General features: G+C 39.9%; 1 non-coding gene across 1 annotated transcript; it reads left to right on the top strand.

Annotated features, from left to right (window-relative positions):
• Window positions 1–12,330: 12,330 nt before the first annotated feature.
• LOC119620434 (U2 spliceosomal RNA) lies at window positions 12,331–12,520 on the top strand. The gene has a single exon (XR_005236957.2). It is a non-coding gene; the product is annotated as a U2 spliceosomal RNA (small nuclear RNA).
• The last annotated feature ends 651 nt before the right edge of the window (window positions 12,521–13,171 follow it).

Below are 13,171 nucleotides of genomic sequence, written 5' to 3'. Positions count from 1 at the left end.
TCATTCATCTCATTAAAAAAAATGGGAAGGGAATTTTTTTTTAAATGTCTCAAATAGCCCTCATTTAAAATTGAGACAGAAATGAATCTGTAAGTTATGTTTTCAAGTTGTCTGTCTGAATCTGGGCCATTCAGAGAAGCACATTGTGTCTGATTTTCCATGTCAGCCACTTGGAAGCAAAACTAGACTGTTGATGGCTGCGTGGTTCTTTGGAGGGCGGCGTGTAGGTTTCAGTCATCCAAACGATAGAGTTAACCAAGTTCCTAACTTTCTGCACCGTTCAGCTCCCTGGTGGTCTGTCACCTCAGGTAATTTTGAGAAAAGAAAGAATTGAGTCTTTTATTCCCCTGCGTGCTTTGATAAACATTTATTTCATATCCGCTTTTTTCCAACTTTCTCCTCAGAAACCCCATGTCAACGTGTGACAAAGAGGTGTCACAGCACTGACATGATTGAGTTGGTATTTGGTGGTTTCACCTCAGAAACGAAGGGGTCCAGAACTCCTGCTGGTAAAAAGCACTAAATCATCTGCTGTTAGCTTTACTCACCAGGAAGTCCCCTCTCCCAGTCAGAGAGCATAGAAGTGCACAGAAGCTACTTCCTGTCAGGCAGTTTATTGCTTGACTGTGTCAGCCTATTGCCGACCTGCGTGAGTGGGTCAGGCAGCAGGTAAAATACAGAAATATTTGCCTTCCAACAAAATGTTGAGATGTCCTCTCAACACGTATCCTGGTGACACCATATGTGCCAAAGGCAGCACCTTTACCACTCTCTGCCTCCTTTTTTTTTTTTAATTGTAGCCTGAGTTTTATTACAATTAAACAAATTTAAAAAGTCAACTTTCTATGCCCCAATCTACATGTGCTTATTAATTTTATTGCATATTAGAAGAAAGTGGGAAAATGTGGATTTGAAATCATCGTATTTGAATTTGAAACCCAATTGAGTTATTTACTGGCTGTTTCATCTTAAGTGAACTCCCTCTGAGCTGCATTCACTTTGTCCTTAATGCCTACCTTTAAGGGCCCACGGTAAAGATAAATGAAATCATATATATAAAGGAATCGCCTCTCTGCGTGACTCACAAGTGAGTGCACTTGCTTTCCTCAGATTGGGCAAAATGAAACAGCTAAACTTTTAGGTTATATTATTCTCTCAAAAGAAAACATAGGAGAGTGTTGCTCGTTGGTTCATTTATTTACTTATTACTGCACAGGAAGAGGGAGACAGGAAGGAGGAAGTGTGGTCAGGAGAGATCATGCATTAACCCGACTGAGAATTGCTCTAAGTGTGTATTTTGTGTATCCTACTTATATCTTCTTGGTGTCCCCATTTTAAAAGCACGTCCTTTCTTTACTTTGCCACTGCACAAGATGGTAACAATAAGATTAAAAGGAGTATATCAGGTTTAATATTTGTCTTGAAGCTTTACTGAAGTCAAAAGAAGGTGTTATATTCCCGGCTTAGTGGGAGAATGCTTGGCACTGGAAACCTCAGCCTCAAATCCTTGGCTGTCCTCCACAGATTTGAGGTTGCTTTGTTGTGTGTGTGTACTTTTGTGTATTGGAGAGGAAGGGGAGGTGCTGGAATTGGAGTGTGTCTTTGGGGAAAGTGAATGGAGTGGGGATATCTGATAAAGAGATGTGCGGGTTTGGATGAGTCCCCAATTCTTGTGCTCGGGCTTCAGGAATAGACAGTCTTATGTACAAATCTTAGCTCTTCCCATCGAAGCAGGTAATACTGTGGCCAAGTGCTTCAACCACAAGGCACTTGACTTATCTGTTGGTGGGGGAGAAGAATATCTATCTTATGGAAACTAAATGAGGAAAAACACATAAGGTACATGGAGCAGTGACTGTTCATCACTCATTACATGTTAGTTTCCTTTTAAAAATGTGGCTTCTTACCTTATATCCTGATAGAATTGAATCAGGGAGAACGACACTGTGACCTCTATTCCTCTTGCAAAAATGCTGAGCAATGAAACAGCCATTTTAGACCTTAAGCTTTCTCATAGACAATCTATCTCAAAACTTCTCTCCCATTAAATAAAACTACATGTCCTTGGACCATATGTCCTGATTAGATGGTCAAATGATATGGTTCTATGAAACCCAAATGACAACCTTTATTGTATACAAAAATGAACAGTCCAATTAGTCATCAAGACTGAAGCCAGCTCCCAGTCACTCACATGGCCCTAATGGAATGGTAGGTTACTGGATATTTATTTAATGAGTTATTGAGAACCTACAAAGTGCCAGACACTGTTCTAGGTGCTGGGGATACAGAAATAAATAAGAGGTGAGAAGTCCCTGAACTTCAGAGATCACAGAACAGTAATGGAACCATACAAACTATCAAATACCTACATGAAGTGGTGTCTAGTCCTGATGAAATTCTCAGAAGAAAACCAAGGCAGGATTCAGGGATAGACAGTAAGAGAGGGGAAAGGTCTACTATAGATAGGAATGGTCAAGGAAGTCATCTTGGAAGAGGTAATATTTCTGAGATCTTAATGAAGTGAAGGAGAAATCCAGGCAATGAACTGGAGGAATAATATTTCAGAAAGAGAGGACAAACCAACCTGATATTGGAGAAGGCTAATACAAAGAATACTGTGGTTGGGGCTTGAAAGAGCCAACATATGAGGAAGAGAGATCAGACAGGTAGGACATGGGTGATAGAGAGGTATTAGTCCATTCTCACACTGCTATAAAGAACTACCTGAGATTGGGTTATTTATGAAGAAAAGAGGCTTAATTGACTCACAGTTTCACAGATCTAACAGGAAGCAGGCCTCAGGAAACTTACAATCATGGCTGATGGTAAAGGGGAAGCAAACACCTTCTTCACATGGCAGCAGGAGAAAGAGAGTGAAGGGGGAAGTGCTACACACTTTTAAACCATCAGACCTCTTGAGAACTCACTATCACAAGAATGGCAAAGGGAAATCCACCCCCATGATTCAATCACCTGCCACCAGGCCCATCCTCAAATTTGACATGAGATTTGGGCAGGGACACAAATTCAAACCATATCAAGAGATAATCAGGAACCAGAGAGAGCCAGGCAATGTAGACTGGACTGAACAATGTGGATTTTATCCCAAGTGCAACATAAAGCCATTGCCAGGTTTAGAACCTGAGACTGCTGTTATCTCTGTTATATTTTACCAAAATTACTCTGGCCATTCCATGTAGAATTGACTATTAGTGAACAATGATGTACACATTTCTGCTATGAGCATTGTTTAGTCAACGCAGTGTGACTCAATGGTGAGCATGGATTGTGCAGCCCACTCCTAACCAGTGGGCTGACTCTAGGCAAGGTACCAAACTTAGAGCCTTGGTGTTCACATACATAAATTGGGAGGAAGATGACCCACCCCCAGGACCATTCTGAGAAGGTAATAAAGGGCAAATGTGAAATGCTTGGCGATGTGCCTGGAAAATAATAAGTGCTCAAAAGTGTTAATTCCTCCTTGCTCCTCATCTAATGACTCTTCAATTATTCAATTACTTAAGGATAGTTAGCCTTTACCATAAGCAAGCTGCTTTGGTTATTACAGAGGGTATGGGATCTCACATCTTTCCTTGGAGGACTCTCAGCCCAACAGGATTGGTGGAAGGTAACACGAAAAAGTAGCAGGGCAGATCATTGTTAGCCAACCAGAGTAGTTGCTTATGTCAAATGATGCATGGAATGAGTTCCAGGGAAATTCACTGGAAAGACAATGACCACAGTGGAGTTGCCAGGGATGCCTTCAAGCCCCTGTAAACCTCACGGCAGTGAGTGAGGAAAGGGCAGTTCAGTAAGGCACACATCGAGCAACAAAAGATACTTAGTGAACAGAGTGGGACAGAAAAAGTATTACACTGGCAGTGGTAGAAGATAACATTGGAAATATATGATAACTCCAGGCTGTGGCGGCCTTGAGATACTGGGTAAAGATGCTTAGTTTTTTGTTTGTTTGTTTGTTTGTTTGTTTGTTTGGTTGGTTGGTTGGTTGGTTTTTTAGATGGAATCTCGCTCTGTCACCTAGGCTGGAGGCAATGGCACTGTCTCGGCTCACTGCAGCCTCCGCCTCCCAGGTTCAAATGATTCTCCTGCCTCAGCCTCTCGAGTAGCTGAGACTACAGGCACATGCCACCATACCTGGCTAATTTTTGTATTTTTAGTAGAGATGGGGTTTCACTATGTTGGTCTGGCTGGTGTCAAACTCCTGACCTCATGATCCACCCCTCCTCGGCCTCCCAAAGTGCTGGGATTACAGGCATGAGCCACCTCACTGGCTGTTTCATCTTTATATTCCATGACTTGCAATTACCAATACTAAAGGCAATTATCTTGAGTTAGAAACTATTCCATACGTATGTTGTTGAGCTGAGATGAGATGAAGGGACTGATTGCCCTCAGGTGCCACAACGTAAGAGAATCCCATTACTAGCGATGTCTCTGTGTGAACAAACACATCTCTCATTCTGCAACCCTTTAGTTAGACAGGGAGGAGTCATACACAAGGGGTTGTATAGTGAGAGAAGGTGAGGGAGTAGAGCAGGTAGAAAAGCATGTAAAGAGTAGAGGAGAAGTTTTTGCCCAACCCTGCAGCCAGTGTTTCATGAACCACCGCGCAAACACACAGCCATGGGACCTCATAATGAATTTTTAACACAATAAATCATTGTCATTTATGAAATTGTCACTGGTGAAGAGAACAACCAAAAGATTCTTTTTTAAATTTCTTTAATGCATATTACCCATCACTAGGTCAAAAACATCATCATGGGTTCTTCTAACACAAATTTCAGAAGGCTGTGTGCTTCTGGACTGACAGCCACCTATTAACAGGTGTCTGGAAAACCCATTTTCTGTTATATTTGTTAATAAATCTTAGTAAAGCATGAATTATAAAGAAATGTAATGTCTTAGCTAAAGAAATCAATAATGCTTTTAAACACAAACTCATTAGTATTAAAGATTATTCCCATTTTTCATTATATTGAGAAAGAAAATGCTAATCATATCAATGCATGACATCCATTGAACTAACATGATGTTAAATGCATTGTCTAAAATATTTAAATGCCCTGTACAAATCAGATATTATTTATTTACTGCCCCTCCTCCCAGCAATCCTTCCCCCACATAGATACAATTATTTCCAAAGGGTATTTGAGATAGCTTATAAAATATGCATACAATGCACTGAGACAAAAATAGATAAATCAAGAAATCAGAGAATCATGTATTACTATTAAAAATAGCATGTCATATAAGTGAGAAAAGGAACAATTAATACATCATCTTCTTTGGAAGTGGTTGCTTTTCATTCCATAATCTAAAATACTCTATAGATATAATCCTATTAATAGTCCTATTTTTTGTCCAAATAATTCATTTTATAAAAGATTAATATTCAACCAAGTATCAAATAACTTGAGATGACTGTAGAAATATGACACATTCTGAAAAACAGTTTTCAGAATATCTTGTAGGTCATTTAATCATTATATTTTCACCAGTGCAGGTAAGCAAGCATTAATAATAATACTTGATGACAACAACAACTAAGTCACTGAAATATTGTTTGTGCACGCCAATCCAGAGCCCTAGTTATATTCACATATATTCACAGGGATTCACGCATATACATAGGCTTGTGTTTCAGTAGGAATAGTTCTATGTTTACTTGTTTTGTGTAGAGAGACAAAATTTCCCCAGAAGGCAACTACGGAAGGAGACTATCGCATTTCTTAGTTCTTGTGGTGTGCAAGCCAGTACTGCTCCGAGACAAAACTGGACGAGTGGCTTTTTGCCAAAGCAGGATTTGCACATCCTGTGGCAGCTACTTGTCCTTACCTGTGACCACACCCCAAGGTAATTTTAACCAGCTCTGGATTCCTTACAGGTAAAAGTGTGAGGTAGAGACAGTAGTCTCCATGTACTCATGCCACTTAGGGATAAGAACTAGGAGTATGAAAATTGTGCTAATGCTTTTATAAGGAATGCATAGCTATAAAGTGTCCCAATGCCACCCACTACTCATTCATCCAATCAAAGAATACGATCCACAGAAGTCCCTCAAGAAAGCAAAGTATAATGTTCTTAAAGCATCCTAAAAGTTTAGTGGTAGATTTGGCCTTCATGGTGAATTTCACTTTAAATATTTATTACAGAGTATTGCTATTTTTTCCCCTCTTTTTCCTGTTGATCTTCAAAGGAGCATATTTTATTAACAAACCATGGATATAAAATATGAAATCAAGATCACCTACTGCAGAGAAGAAGCCAAACATCACTAAAAAGGATTAGTTTCTTTCACTGTCTAGAAATTTTTCATGGAAGACCTTGGCTGGCCTTTTGATATTAAAACTTCCTAACAAGTATTACACAGGAGTTTTAAATTAGAACTTGCTGTCACAGAGACAGTTATAAACTGTTAAATATGTCCTTTCAATGCTAAGCTCCTGTAAAGTATGCACATGGCCACAGCCAAGAGGCTCCCTGACAAGTAGCAGGGTGAGATCACAGAGACGCTTGCAAGCTGCCTGCAAGGCCCTGCAGGTGGCCCTGTGTTGTATGTGTCTGTGCACGAGTGTGTGTGCGTGCTCAAAAGAAGCTACACATTTCTGCTTCTCAAATCAGAGATTTCTTTCCAATGAAAACTTCTAATGAAAATGCATGCCACATTTTGTAATGATATCTGCCAACCAAAGAGTGATGTTAAAACTCACGTTTCATGCATTGGACTAATTTAATGTTGCGTTTTCTCAAGTAGCAAGAACATGAAACATCATTCTATCCTATCCTTACAGATAGAGTAGAGACTCATAATTTTACACACTGTATAAGTTATGGGTCATTCTTTAAAAACGTGTTTTTATTATTTCTTTATCATTCTTTTTTACAAAACAAAAATGTAATGTACGAGGTTAATGGCACATCATAGAAATTGGGCAGGGAAGAGGGAAGAGAAAGAAAACTTAACTTTTTACTTCTTTTATTCCATGTTTTATTTTGTTTATTTGACATTTTCCAACAGCAAAAGTCTCCTCCAAGGGCTTGTTCTGGAGGTTGCACAGTGGACTCTGCTTTTTCCTATCTGACCAGTAGAGCCCATAATTAGTAGTTAATTATAGTTTATATGGCCACTTTGACCAGAAAGAAAAGAGTAGCTTTGTTACAGTCAATGAAGTATTTAAAGCTATGCCTAGGATGAGGATGGGTTTATTAAACACTTGGGTAAGCAATAATAAACTTACATTGATTGGGAAACTCGATACATTTCTTTCATGTGCTGCTTACAAAAAACAACAACAACAACAACAATCCAGGTGCAATTGAAAATAGGAACCCTGTTTGAACATACTAACAGTACCCAATTCTCTGCAAGGCCAACAGACTCTCCAAAAACACGAGATATTTCTACATCATGCTGACTTTGACAAAAAGGATGGATAGAGCTTAGATTATAAAATAATAGGTAATATGTCTTGAGAGCAAGGCCCGGGCTCAGCACTTTACCTGTGGATAAAGGTTAAGTAAATTGCCCAAGGTCACAGAAAAATAATTCACACCAAGGGAGTTATATTTTACAACAGGATCACTTAAACTCTAAGTTTCTAAATTTACGTTCTTCAGACTATGTAAAGAAGGATGCTGCTTGTGTGAATGTGAGCTTTTTATTTTTTAAAAAAAAATTCAAATCATTCTTGGATGGCCTTTCTTCCAAAATGAAACCTTGTTAGGAGACAGCATCCCCTTCTCTCTATAGAAGCCAGAGAGACTGCATGCTCATTTCCCAGCTTCCCCTGTTGTAGGGGCACGAGCATGTGCCCTTGGGCCAGCCAGTAGCATCCCAGGACATGAATCGGGGGCCAATGATGCTCACAGATGGAGCAGAGAACCATTGATTTTGGCAGCAGCAGATGCAGCAGTAGCAACATCTAATTACCTAGGTGTAGAGGGAGCTGAGGTGCCAGAAATGGAGTGTAGGTGACAGGAGACAGAGCCAGGAGGGTTTGGTGATGGTGGACAATGTGCTGCAGTATCTGAGCTCATCAGGGCAAGAGTGATGTGTTTACAAGCCTAGTCCTGACTGCTGCCCACTTTCTATTTGCCTCTATTTTCTATGCCTGCTACTCCATTCTTCCCATTTCTCTGGTGGCTCAAAAAACATGTGTTCCCTGTTTAAACCCACTAGCTTTGGTTTGATGCTTGCAACTGACATCTCTGGTAAGCACTAGATAGATAATAAGGTATTGTGTTCATCTATGTCAGCATTCAACAAAATAATAGAGTTTGTTGTATTTTGCAGAACAAGATGAATTTTAATACTTTGAGTCTGAAGAATGACATTTAAAGTTTCGTTATTTCTGCACTGCATCTCACCCCTAGCAATCCAGCTTAATGCATGTATGGATAAAGGCAAGCACTCTAAGCCCGCTACTTTTGAGCCTGCACACTCTCTGACAAGGGTAAGAGAAGGACGTCAACATTGTCATGCTTTTTAGTTCTCTCCCAGGTGAACTAAAGGAGAAACACTGCTTGAGCAAAGGGTTAGAATGAAAATGAAACTGGATAACATAAAATGCAAACCACTTTCTTCTACTTCCTTTCTTAACTCTAACTTTTTTAGTACCAAAAAAATCACCACCAATACCTCTACAATACTCATTCATTCATCCCTTCATTTATTCTTTGCCTTGGATGAGCCATGACCTTGTCTGCTTAACAGGAAATGTGGGAGCAGACAGCAGAATAACGATCCCACAAATACAGTGTCAAACGGTTCCATGAACTCCAAAGGAAAAGTCATGGGGAGTTTGACTATTTATGATGGGAGGGGGCATCTGGTCTAAAATGGAATGTCCTGAAAGAATTTCTGGAAGAAATTGCATAGGAACAGAGAGGTTACTTGGGTATTATTAATTATTAATAGTTCTTTGAATATTATTAGTTATTAATAACTTTTATTAATAGTTGCTGCCATAATAAATTGATGCAAACTTAGTGACTTAAATCAATACGTATGTCTTATATTCCTGGAGGTCAGAGTTGGAAATGAGTCACATTGGGCTAAAATCAAGGTATGGACAGGACTCGTTTCTTAAGACTCTAAGGACAATTCATTCCCTTGCCTTTTCCAGTGTCTGAGGCTAGGTGGGTTCTGTGGCTCATGGCTCCTTCCTCCATCTTCAAAGCCAGTAGTGTAGCATCTGCTCTCCTTTCTGACCTCTGCTTCCATCCTCACATCTCTGTCTCTCATTCTGGACCCCCTCCTGCCTCTTTCTCATAAGAAATCTTATGATTACATTGGGCCCACCTGGAGAATCCAGGATAATCTCCTCCTATCAAAATCCCTAACTGAATCACATCTGCAAAGTTCCTTTTAGTGTGTATGGTAACATACTCACAGGTTCCAGAGGTCAGGATGCAGAAGGGGCATTCTGGGCAAAGGGAATAGCCTGTGCTAAGGCACTGAGATAGACTAGGGGGTGGTGCATTTGAGCAATGAAAGGTCAAGTGGATAAAATTAGGAAGAATGTGTCATGAAAGAGCTTAACAGGAAACAAAAATAGGCCAATTGGCACAGGGCCAATGTTCACCATCTTCTACAAGGTCCTTATGAATTTTGTAGAGAGAACATTTTTCTGATCACTGGTGGTTTTGACTTCCTTGATTATATGAATTAATTTAGTTTAAGCATTATCTCACTTTTCTGTGCACACTGCACTGGACCTTTGGTGCTTGTGCATTTAGAAAACTTCGGTGTACATTTTTGTTTGTTCATTTTTAGTATGTGAAGAGGTCATTGGGAGGTATAATATGTTTGGAGAACAAAACAAAATAATAACATCAATTCAATACATTGTTACAATTCTGAGCTTCTTCCTATAAGTCTCAGGAAACCAATTCTTCTCCAGATATCCTCAAAGACTCATTCCAGGAATATTCACTCAATTTGTTTTAAAAAAGATACTGGTGACTTTGGCATTGGCAAGAAACATAGTTTGTCTTCCAAAAGAAACCACTCTGTGCTACAACTGACTCATGGTGTTGCCAAAAATCCACTTGTGACCACTTGTTGCCATTCTCACACTAGTTTCTCAGAGCAATGGATCTGGAGAGGTTGACTCCAATCATTGTCCTGGGTCTCTTGTTTAATACCCTAATAGTGCATCTGTGAGCTACTTCCTCCTTCAAGCACTCTCTTCCACTGATTTCTTCCAGCGGTAAAACAATGCTCTTTTGGCGTGCTCTGGGCCCTCATATCCTGTTCAACTCAGCTGTGACATGTTGAGGGACCTCAAAACTCAGCCCCAAGACCCTTATCTCTTTTCTTTGTACAAAAAATCTTGTACGCTGGTTGCTTACGTCATACTTTGGCTCAAACATCCCTTTGAGGTTTAGACCCAAAACTCATCTTCACCAGGATGTCCGCCACGTCATTGAATGTCCTTCAGCTCTTTTCAAAGCCATTTTCCAAACTTGGCTCTCGTCATGATTCTATGTCATCAGCCATCCATCTAGCTGGGTTGGTCAGGAACTTGATTGTCCTTCTTAATTCCCTTTTCTCACTAATATCTGTCTCTTATCTATTACCAAGACCTGTTGATTCAACCTCCTACATGTCCCTTAAAAATTACTCATTTTTCTTCATCTTCACTGCTATTGTAGCCCATACTCTCTTTCACTAGAACTACCAAAAGTCTTCCATTTCTTTATATGTAGCAAGCTTCTGTCTTTCCCCAGGACCTTTGCACATGCTCCTCTCATCACTTGGTTGACTCAGATTTTCGATCTCAGCTCTATAATCATATCCTTAAGGAAGATGTAGTTGACCTTCCCATCTAAATTAGTTCCTTTTATTATATGTATTTATGAGTCCTTCTTCTTTGCCCCACATTATTTAGTGTAAAATTTAGGTTTATTTAATGGAGAATTTATTTAATATCTGTCTTTCCCACTAGGCTATAACTTGCATAAGAGTAAGACTCTATTTTGTTCATTAGTACACCCAACATCTTGCACAGAATTAGACATATAACGATACATATAATCATATATTTTGTTAATGAATAAATAAATCAGTAGCTCAGATAATCATAATAATATTTAACCTAAGTGAGGAATCAACAAACTTTTTTGTGGAGACCAGATAGATAGTAAATATTTCAGGCCCTGTGCTCTTTACAGTCTCTGTGGCAACAATTCACTATGCCATCATAGTGGGAAATGAGATACAGGTAATCTGTAACCAAAAGGGCATAGCTGTGTCCCAATAAACTGTATTAAGAAAAACAGGCTGCAGGCTGAATTTGGTCCAAGGGCTTACTTAGTTTGTTGATCCCTTATCTAGGCTATTGAGTCCTTAAATAACTCCATGTAAAGAACATTACATTGTTCTTTTGGACTCTGCTTCCACCTTTGACAAGGGTCAAAGAGTTCTCCAATTCACATTACTAAATAGTACTTTTAGCATCCTCAGCTTAATAAGAACTGCATTTAAATTTTAGAGGCTCTCATGGTTTCCTTCTAGAAAAATGAGTGGATGTTCGCTTTTATTTTCACCAAATGGCCATACCTGGTGGTTTCCTAAACCAAAGGAAGCCAATAGTGAGGGCATTGAGGGTTTCACCTTCAGAAAACTAAGGTAGTAGCTACTGCAAAATGACACTAAGCTAATGGAAAATAGTTTTTCAGTAACATTACTATTCATGAATGACTGCTCCCTCTCATCTCAATGAGTGTGGATTATATTTCCCCACTCCATGGTCAAATGTCTTGCTTTGGCCAGTGTGTTCCAGTGTCAGGTGTCAATTCCAAGCCAATGCTTTAAGAGATTGTGCTGCTTTTCTCTTGCCCATGATGGACACCAACGTTCTAGATAGAGATAGATTTATCATCCTTGAGCCCAAGGAGAAGACAACTTGGAGTACAATTGCAGCCTAAAAATAATAACTATGTAATAGAAGTAAGAAACACATGTCTTGTTTTCATAGCCATTGATTTAATGGAGTCAATAATTACCATGTCTTACCATAGCCTATACTGACCAATAAAATGGAAATTTCCTGTTAGTCCATTTGAGCTATTATAAAGGAATACCTGAGACTGGGTAATTTATAAAGGAAAGAGGTAATCGGCTCATCGTTCTGCAGGCTGTACAAGCATGGTGCTGGCATCTGCTCAGCTTCTGTAGAGGCCTCAGGGAGCTTTTATTCATAACAGAGGCTAAGCGGGAGCAGGCAGTCAGTCACGTGGCAAGAAAACTAGAAAGAGAGAGAAGGGGGAGGTGCCACGAACTTTTAAACAGCCAGATCTATCGCTTCTCGGCCTTTTGGCTAAGATCAAGTGTAGTATCTGTTCTTATCGGTTTAATATCTGATACATCCTCCATCCAAGGACAATATATTAAATAGATTTTGGAGCAGAGAGATGGAATAGAAGCTTGCTCCATCCGCTCCATGCATTAACTTGGTATTGCAGTACCTCCAGGAATGGTGCACCCCCTCGGGGTATTACAAAACTAAAATAAAATAAACAACCAGATCTCAGGTGAACTCAGAGCAAGAACTCACTCATCACCAAGGGGAGGATGCAAAGCCATTCATAAGGGATCCATTCCAATGACCTAAACACCTTCCACCGTGTCCTGTCTGCCACACTGGGAATTTCACTTCAACATGAGTTTTGGAAGGGACAAAGGTCCAAACCATGCTACCTCCCTACTGAAACATAAAACATTATATTTAGAAAAGTCGTTGTTGAGGCATAACTATATTCTACATTGATTTGAGAAGGCTCCTAATTATAGCCAGCAGTCATATGATGAGATTAAATTGAATTGACGAACAGATTACATAACAAAGGGGACAAAACATGTTTTGTGAAAACACACTTTAAAAATTGAACCTAGGCTGGGTGTGGTGGCTCACGTCTGTAATCCCAACACTTTGGGAAGCTGAGGCAGGTAGATCACTTGAGGTCTGGAGTTCAAAACCAGCCTGGCCCATCCTGGCTAACACCGTGAAACCCCGTCTCTACTAAAAAAATACAAAAAACTAGCCGGGCGTGGTGGTGGGCACCTGTAGTCCCAGCTACTTGGGAGGCTGAGGCAGGAGAATGGCATGGTGTGAACCCGGGGGGCGGAGCTTGCAGTGAC

Source organism: Chlorocebus sabaeus, chromosome 29 (assembly GCF_047675955.1).
Source record: "Chlorocebus sabaeus isolate Y175 chromosome 29, mChlSab1.0.hap1, whole genome shotgun sequence".
NCBI lineage: Eukaryota > Metazoa > Chordata > Mammalia > Primates > Cercopithecidae > Chlorocebus > Chlorocebus sabaeus.
The sequence above is the reverse complement of the archived record's forward strand: the minus strand, read 5'-3'. Positions and strand labels throughout refer to the sequence as shown.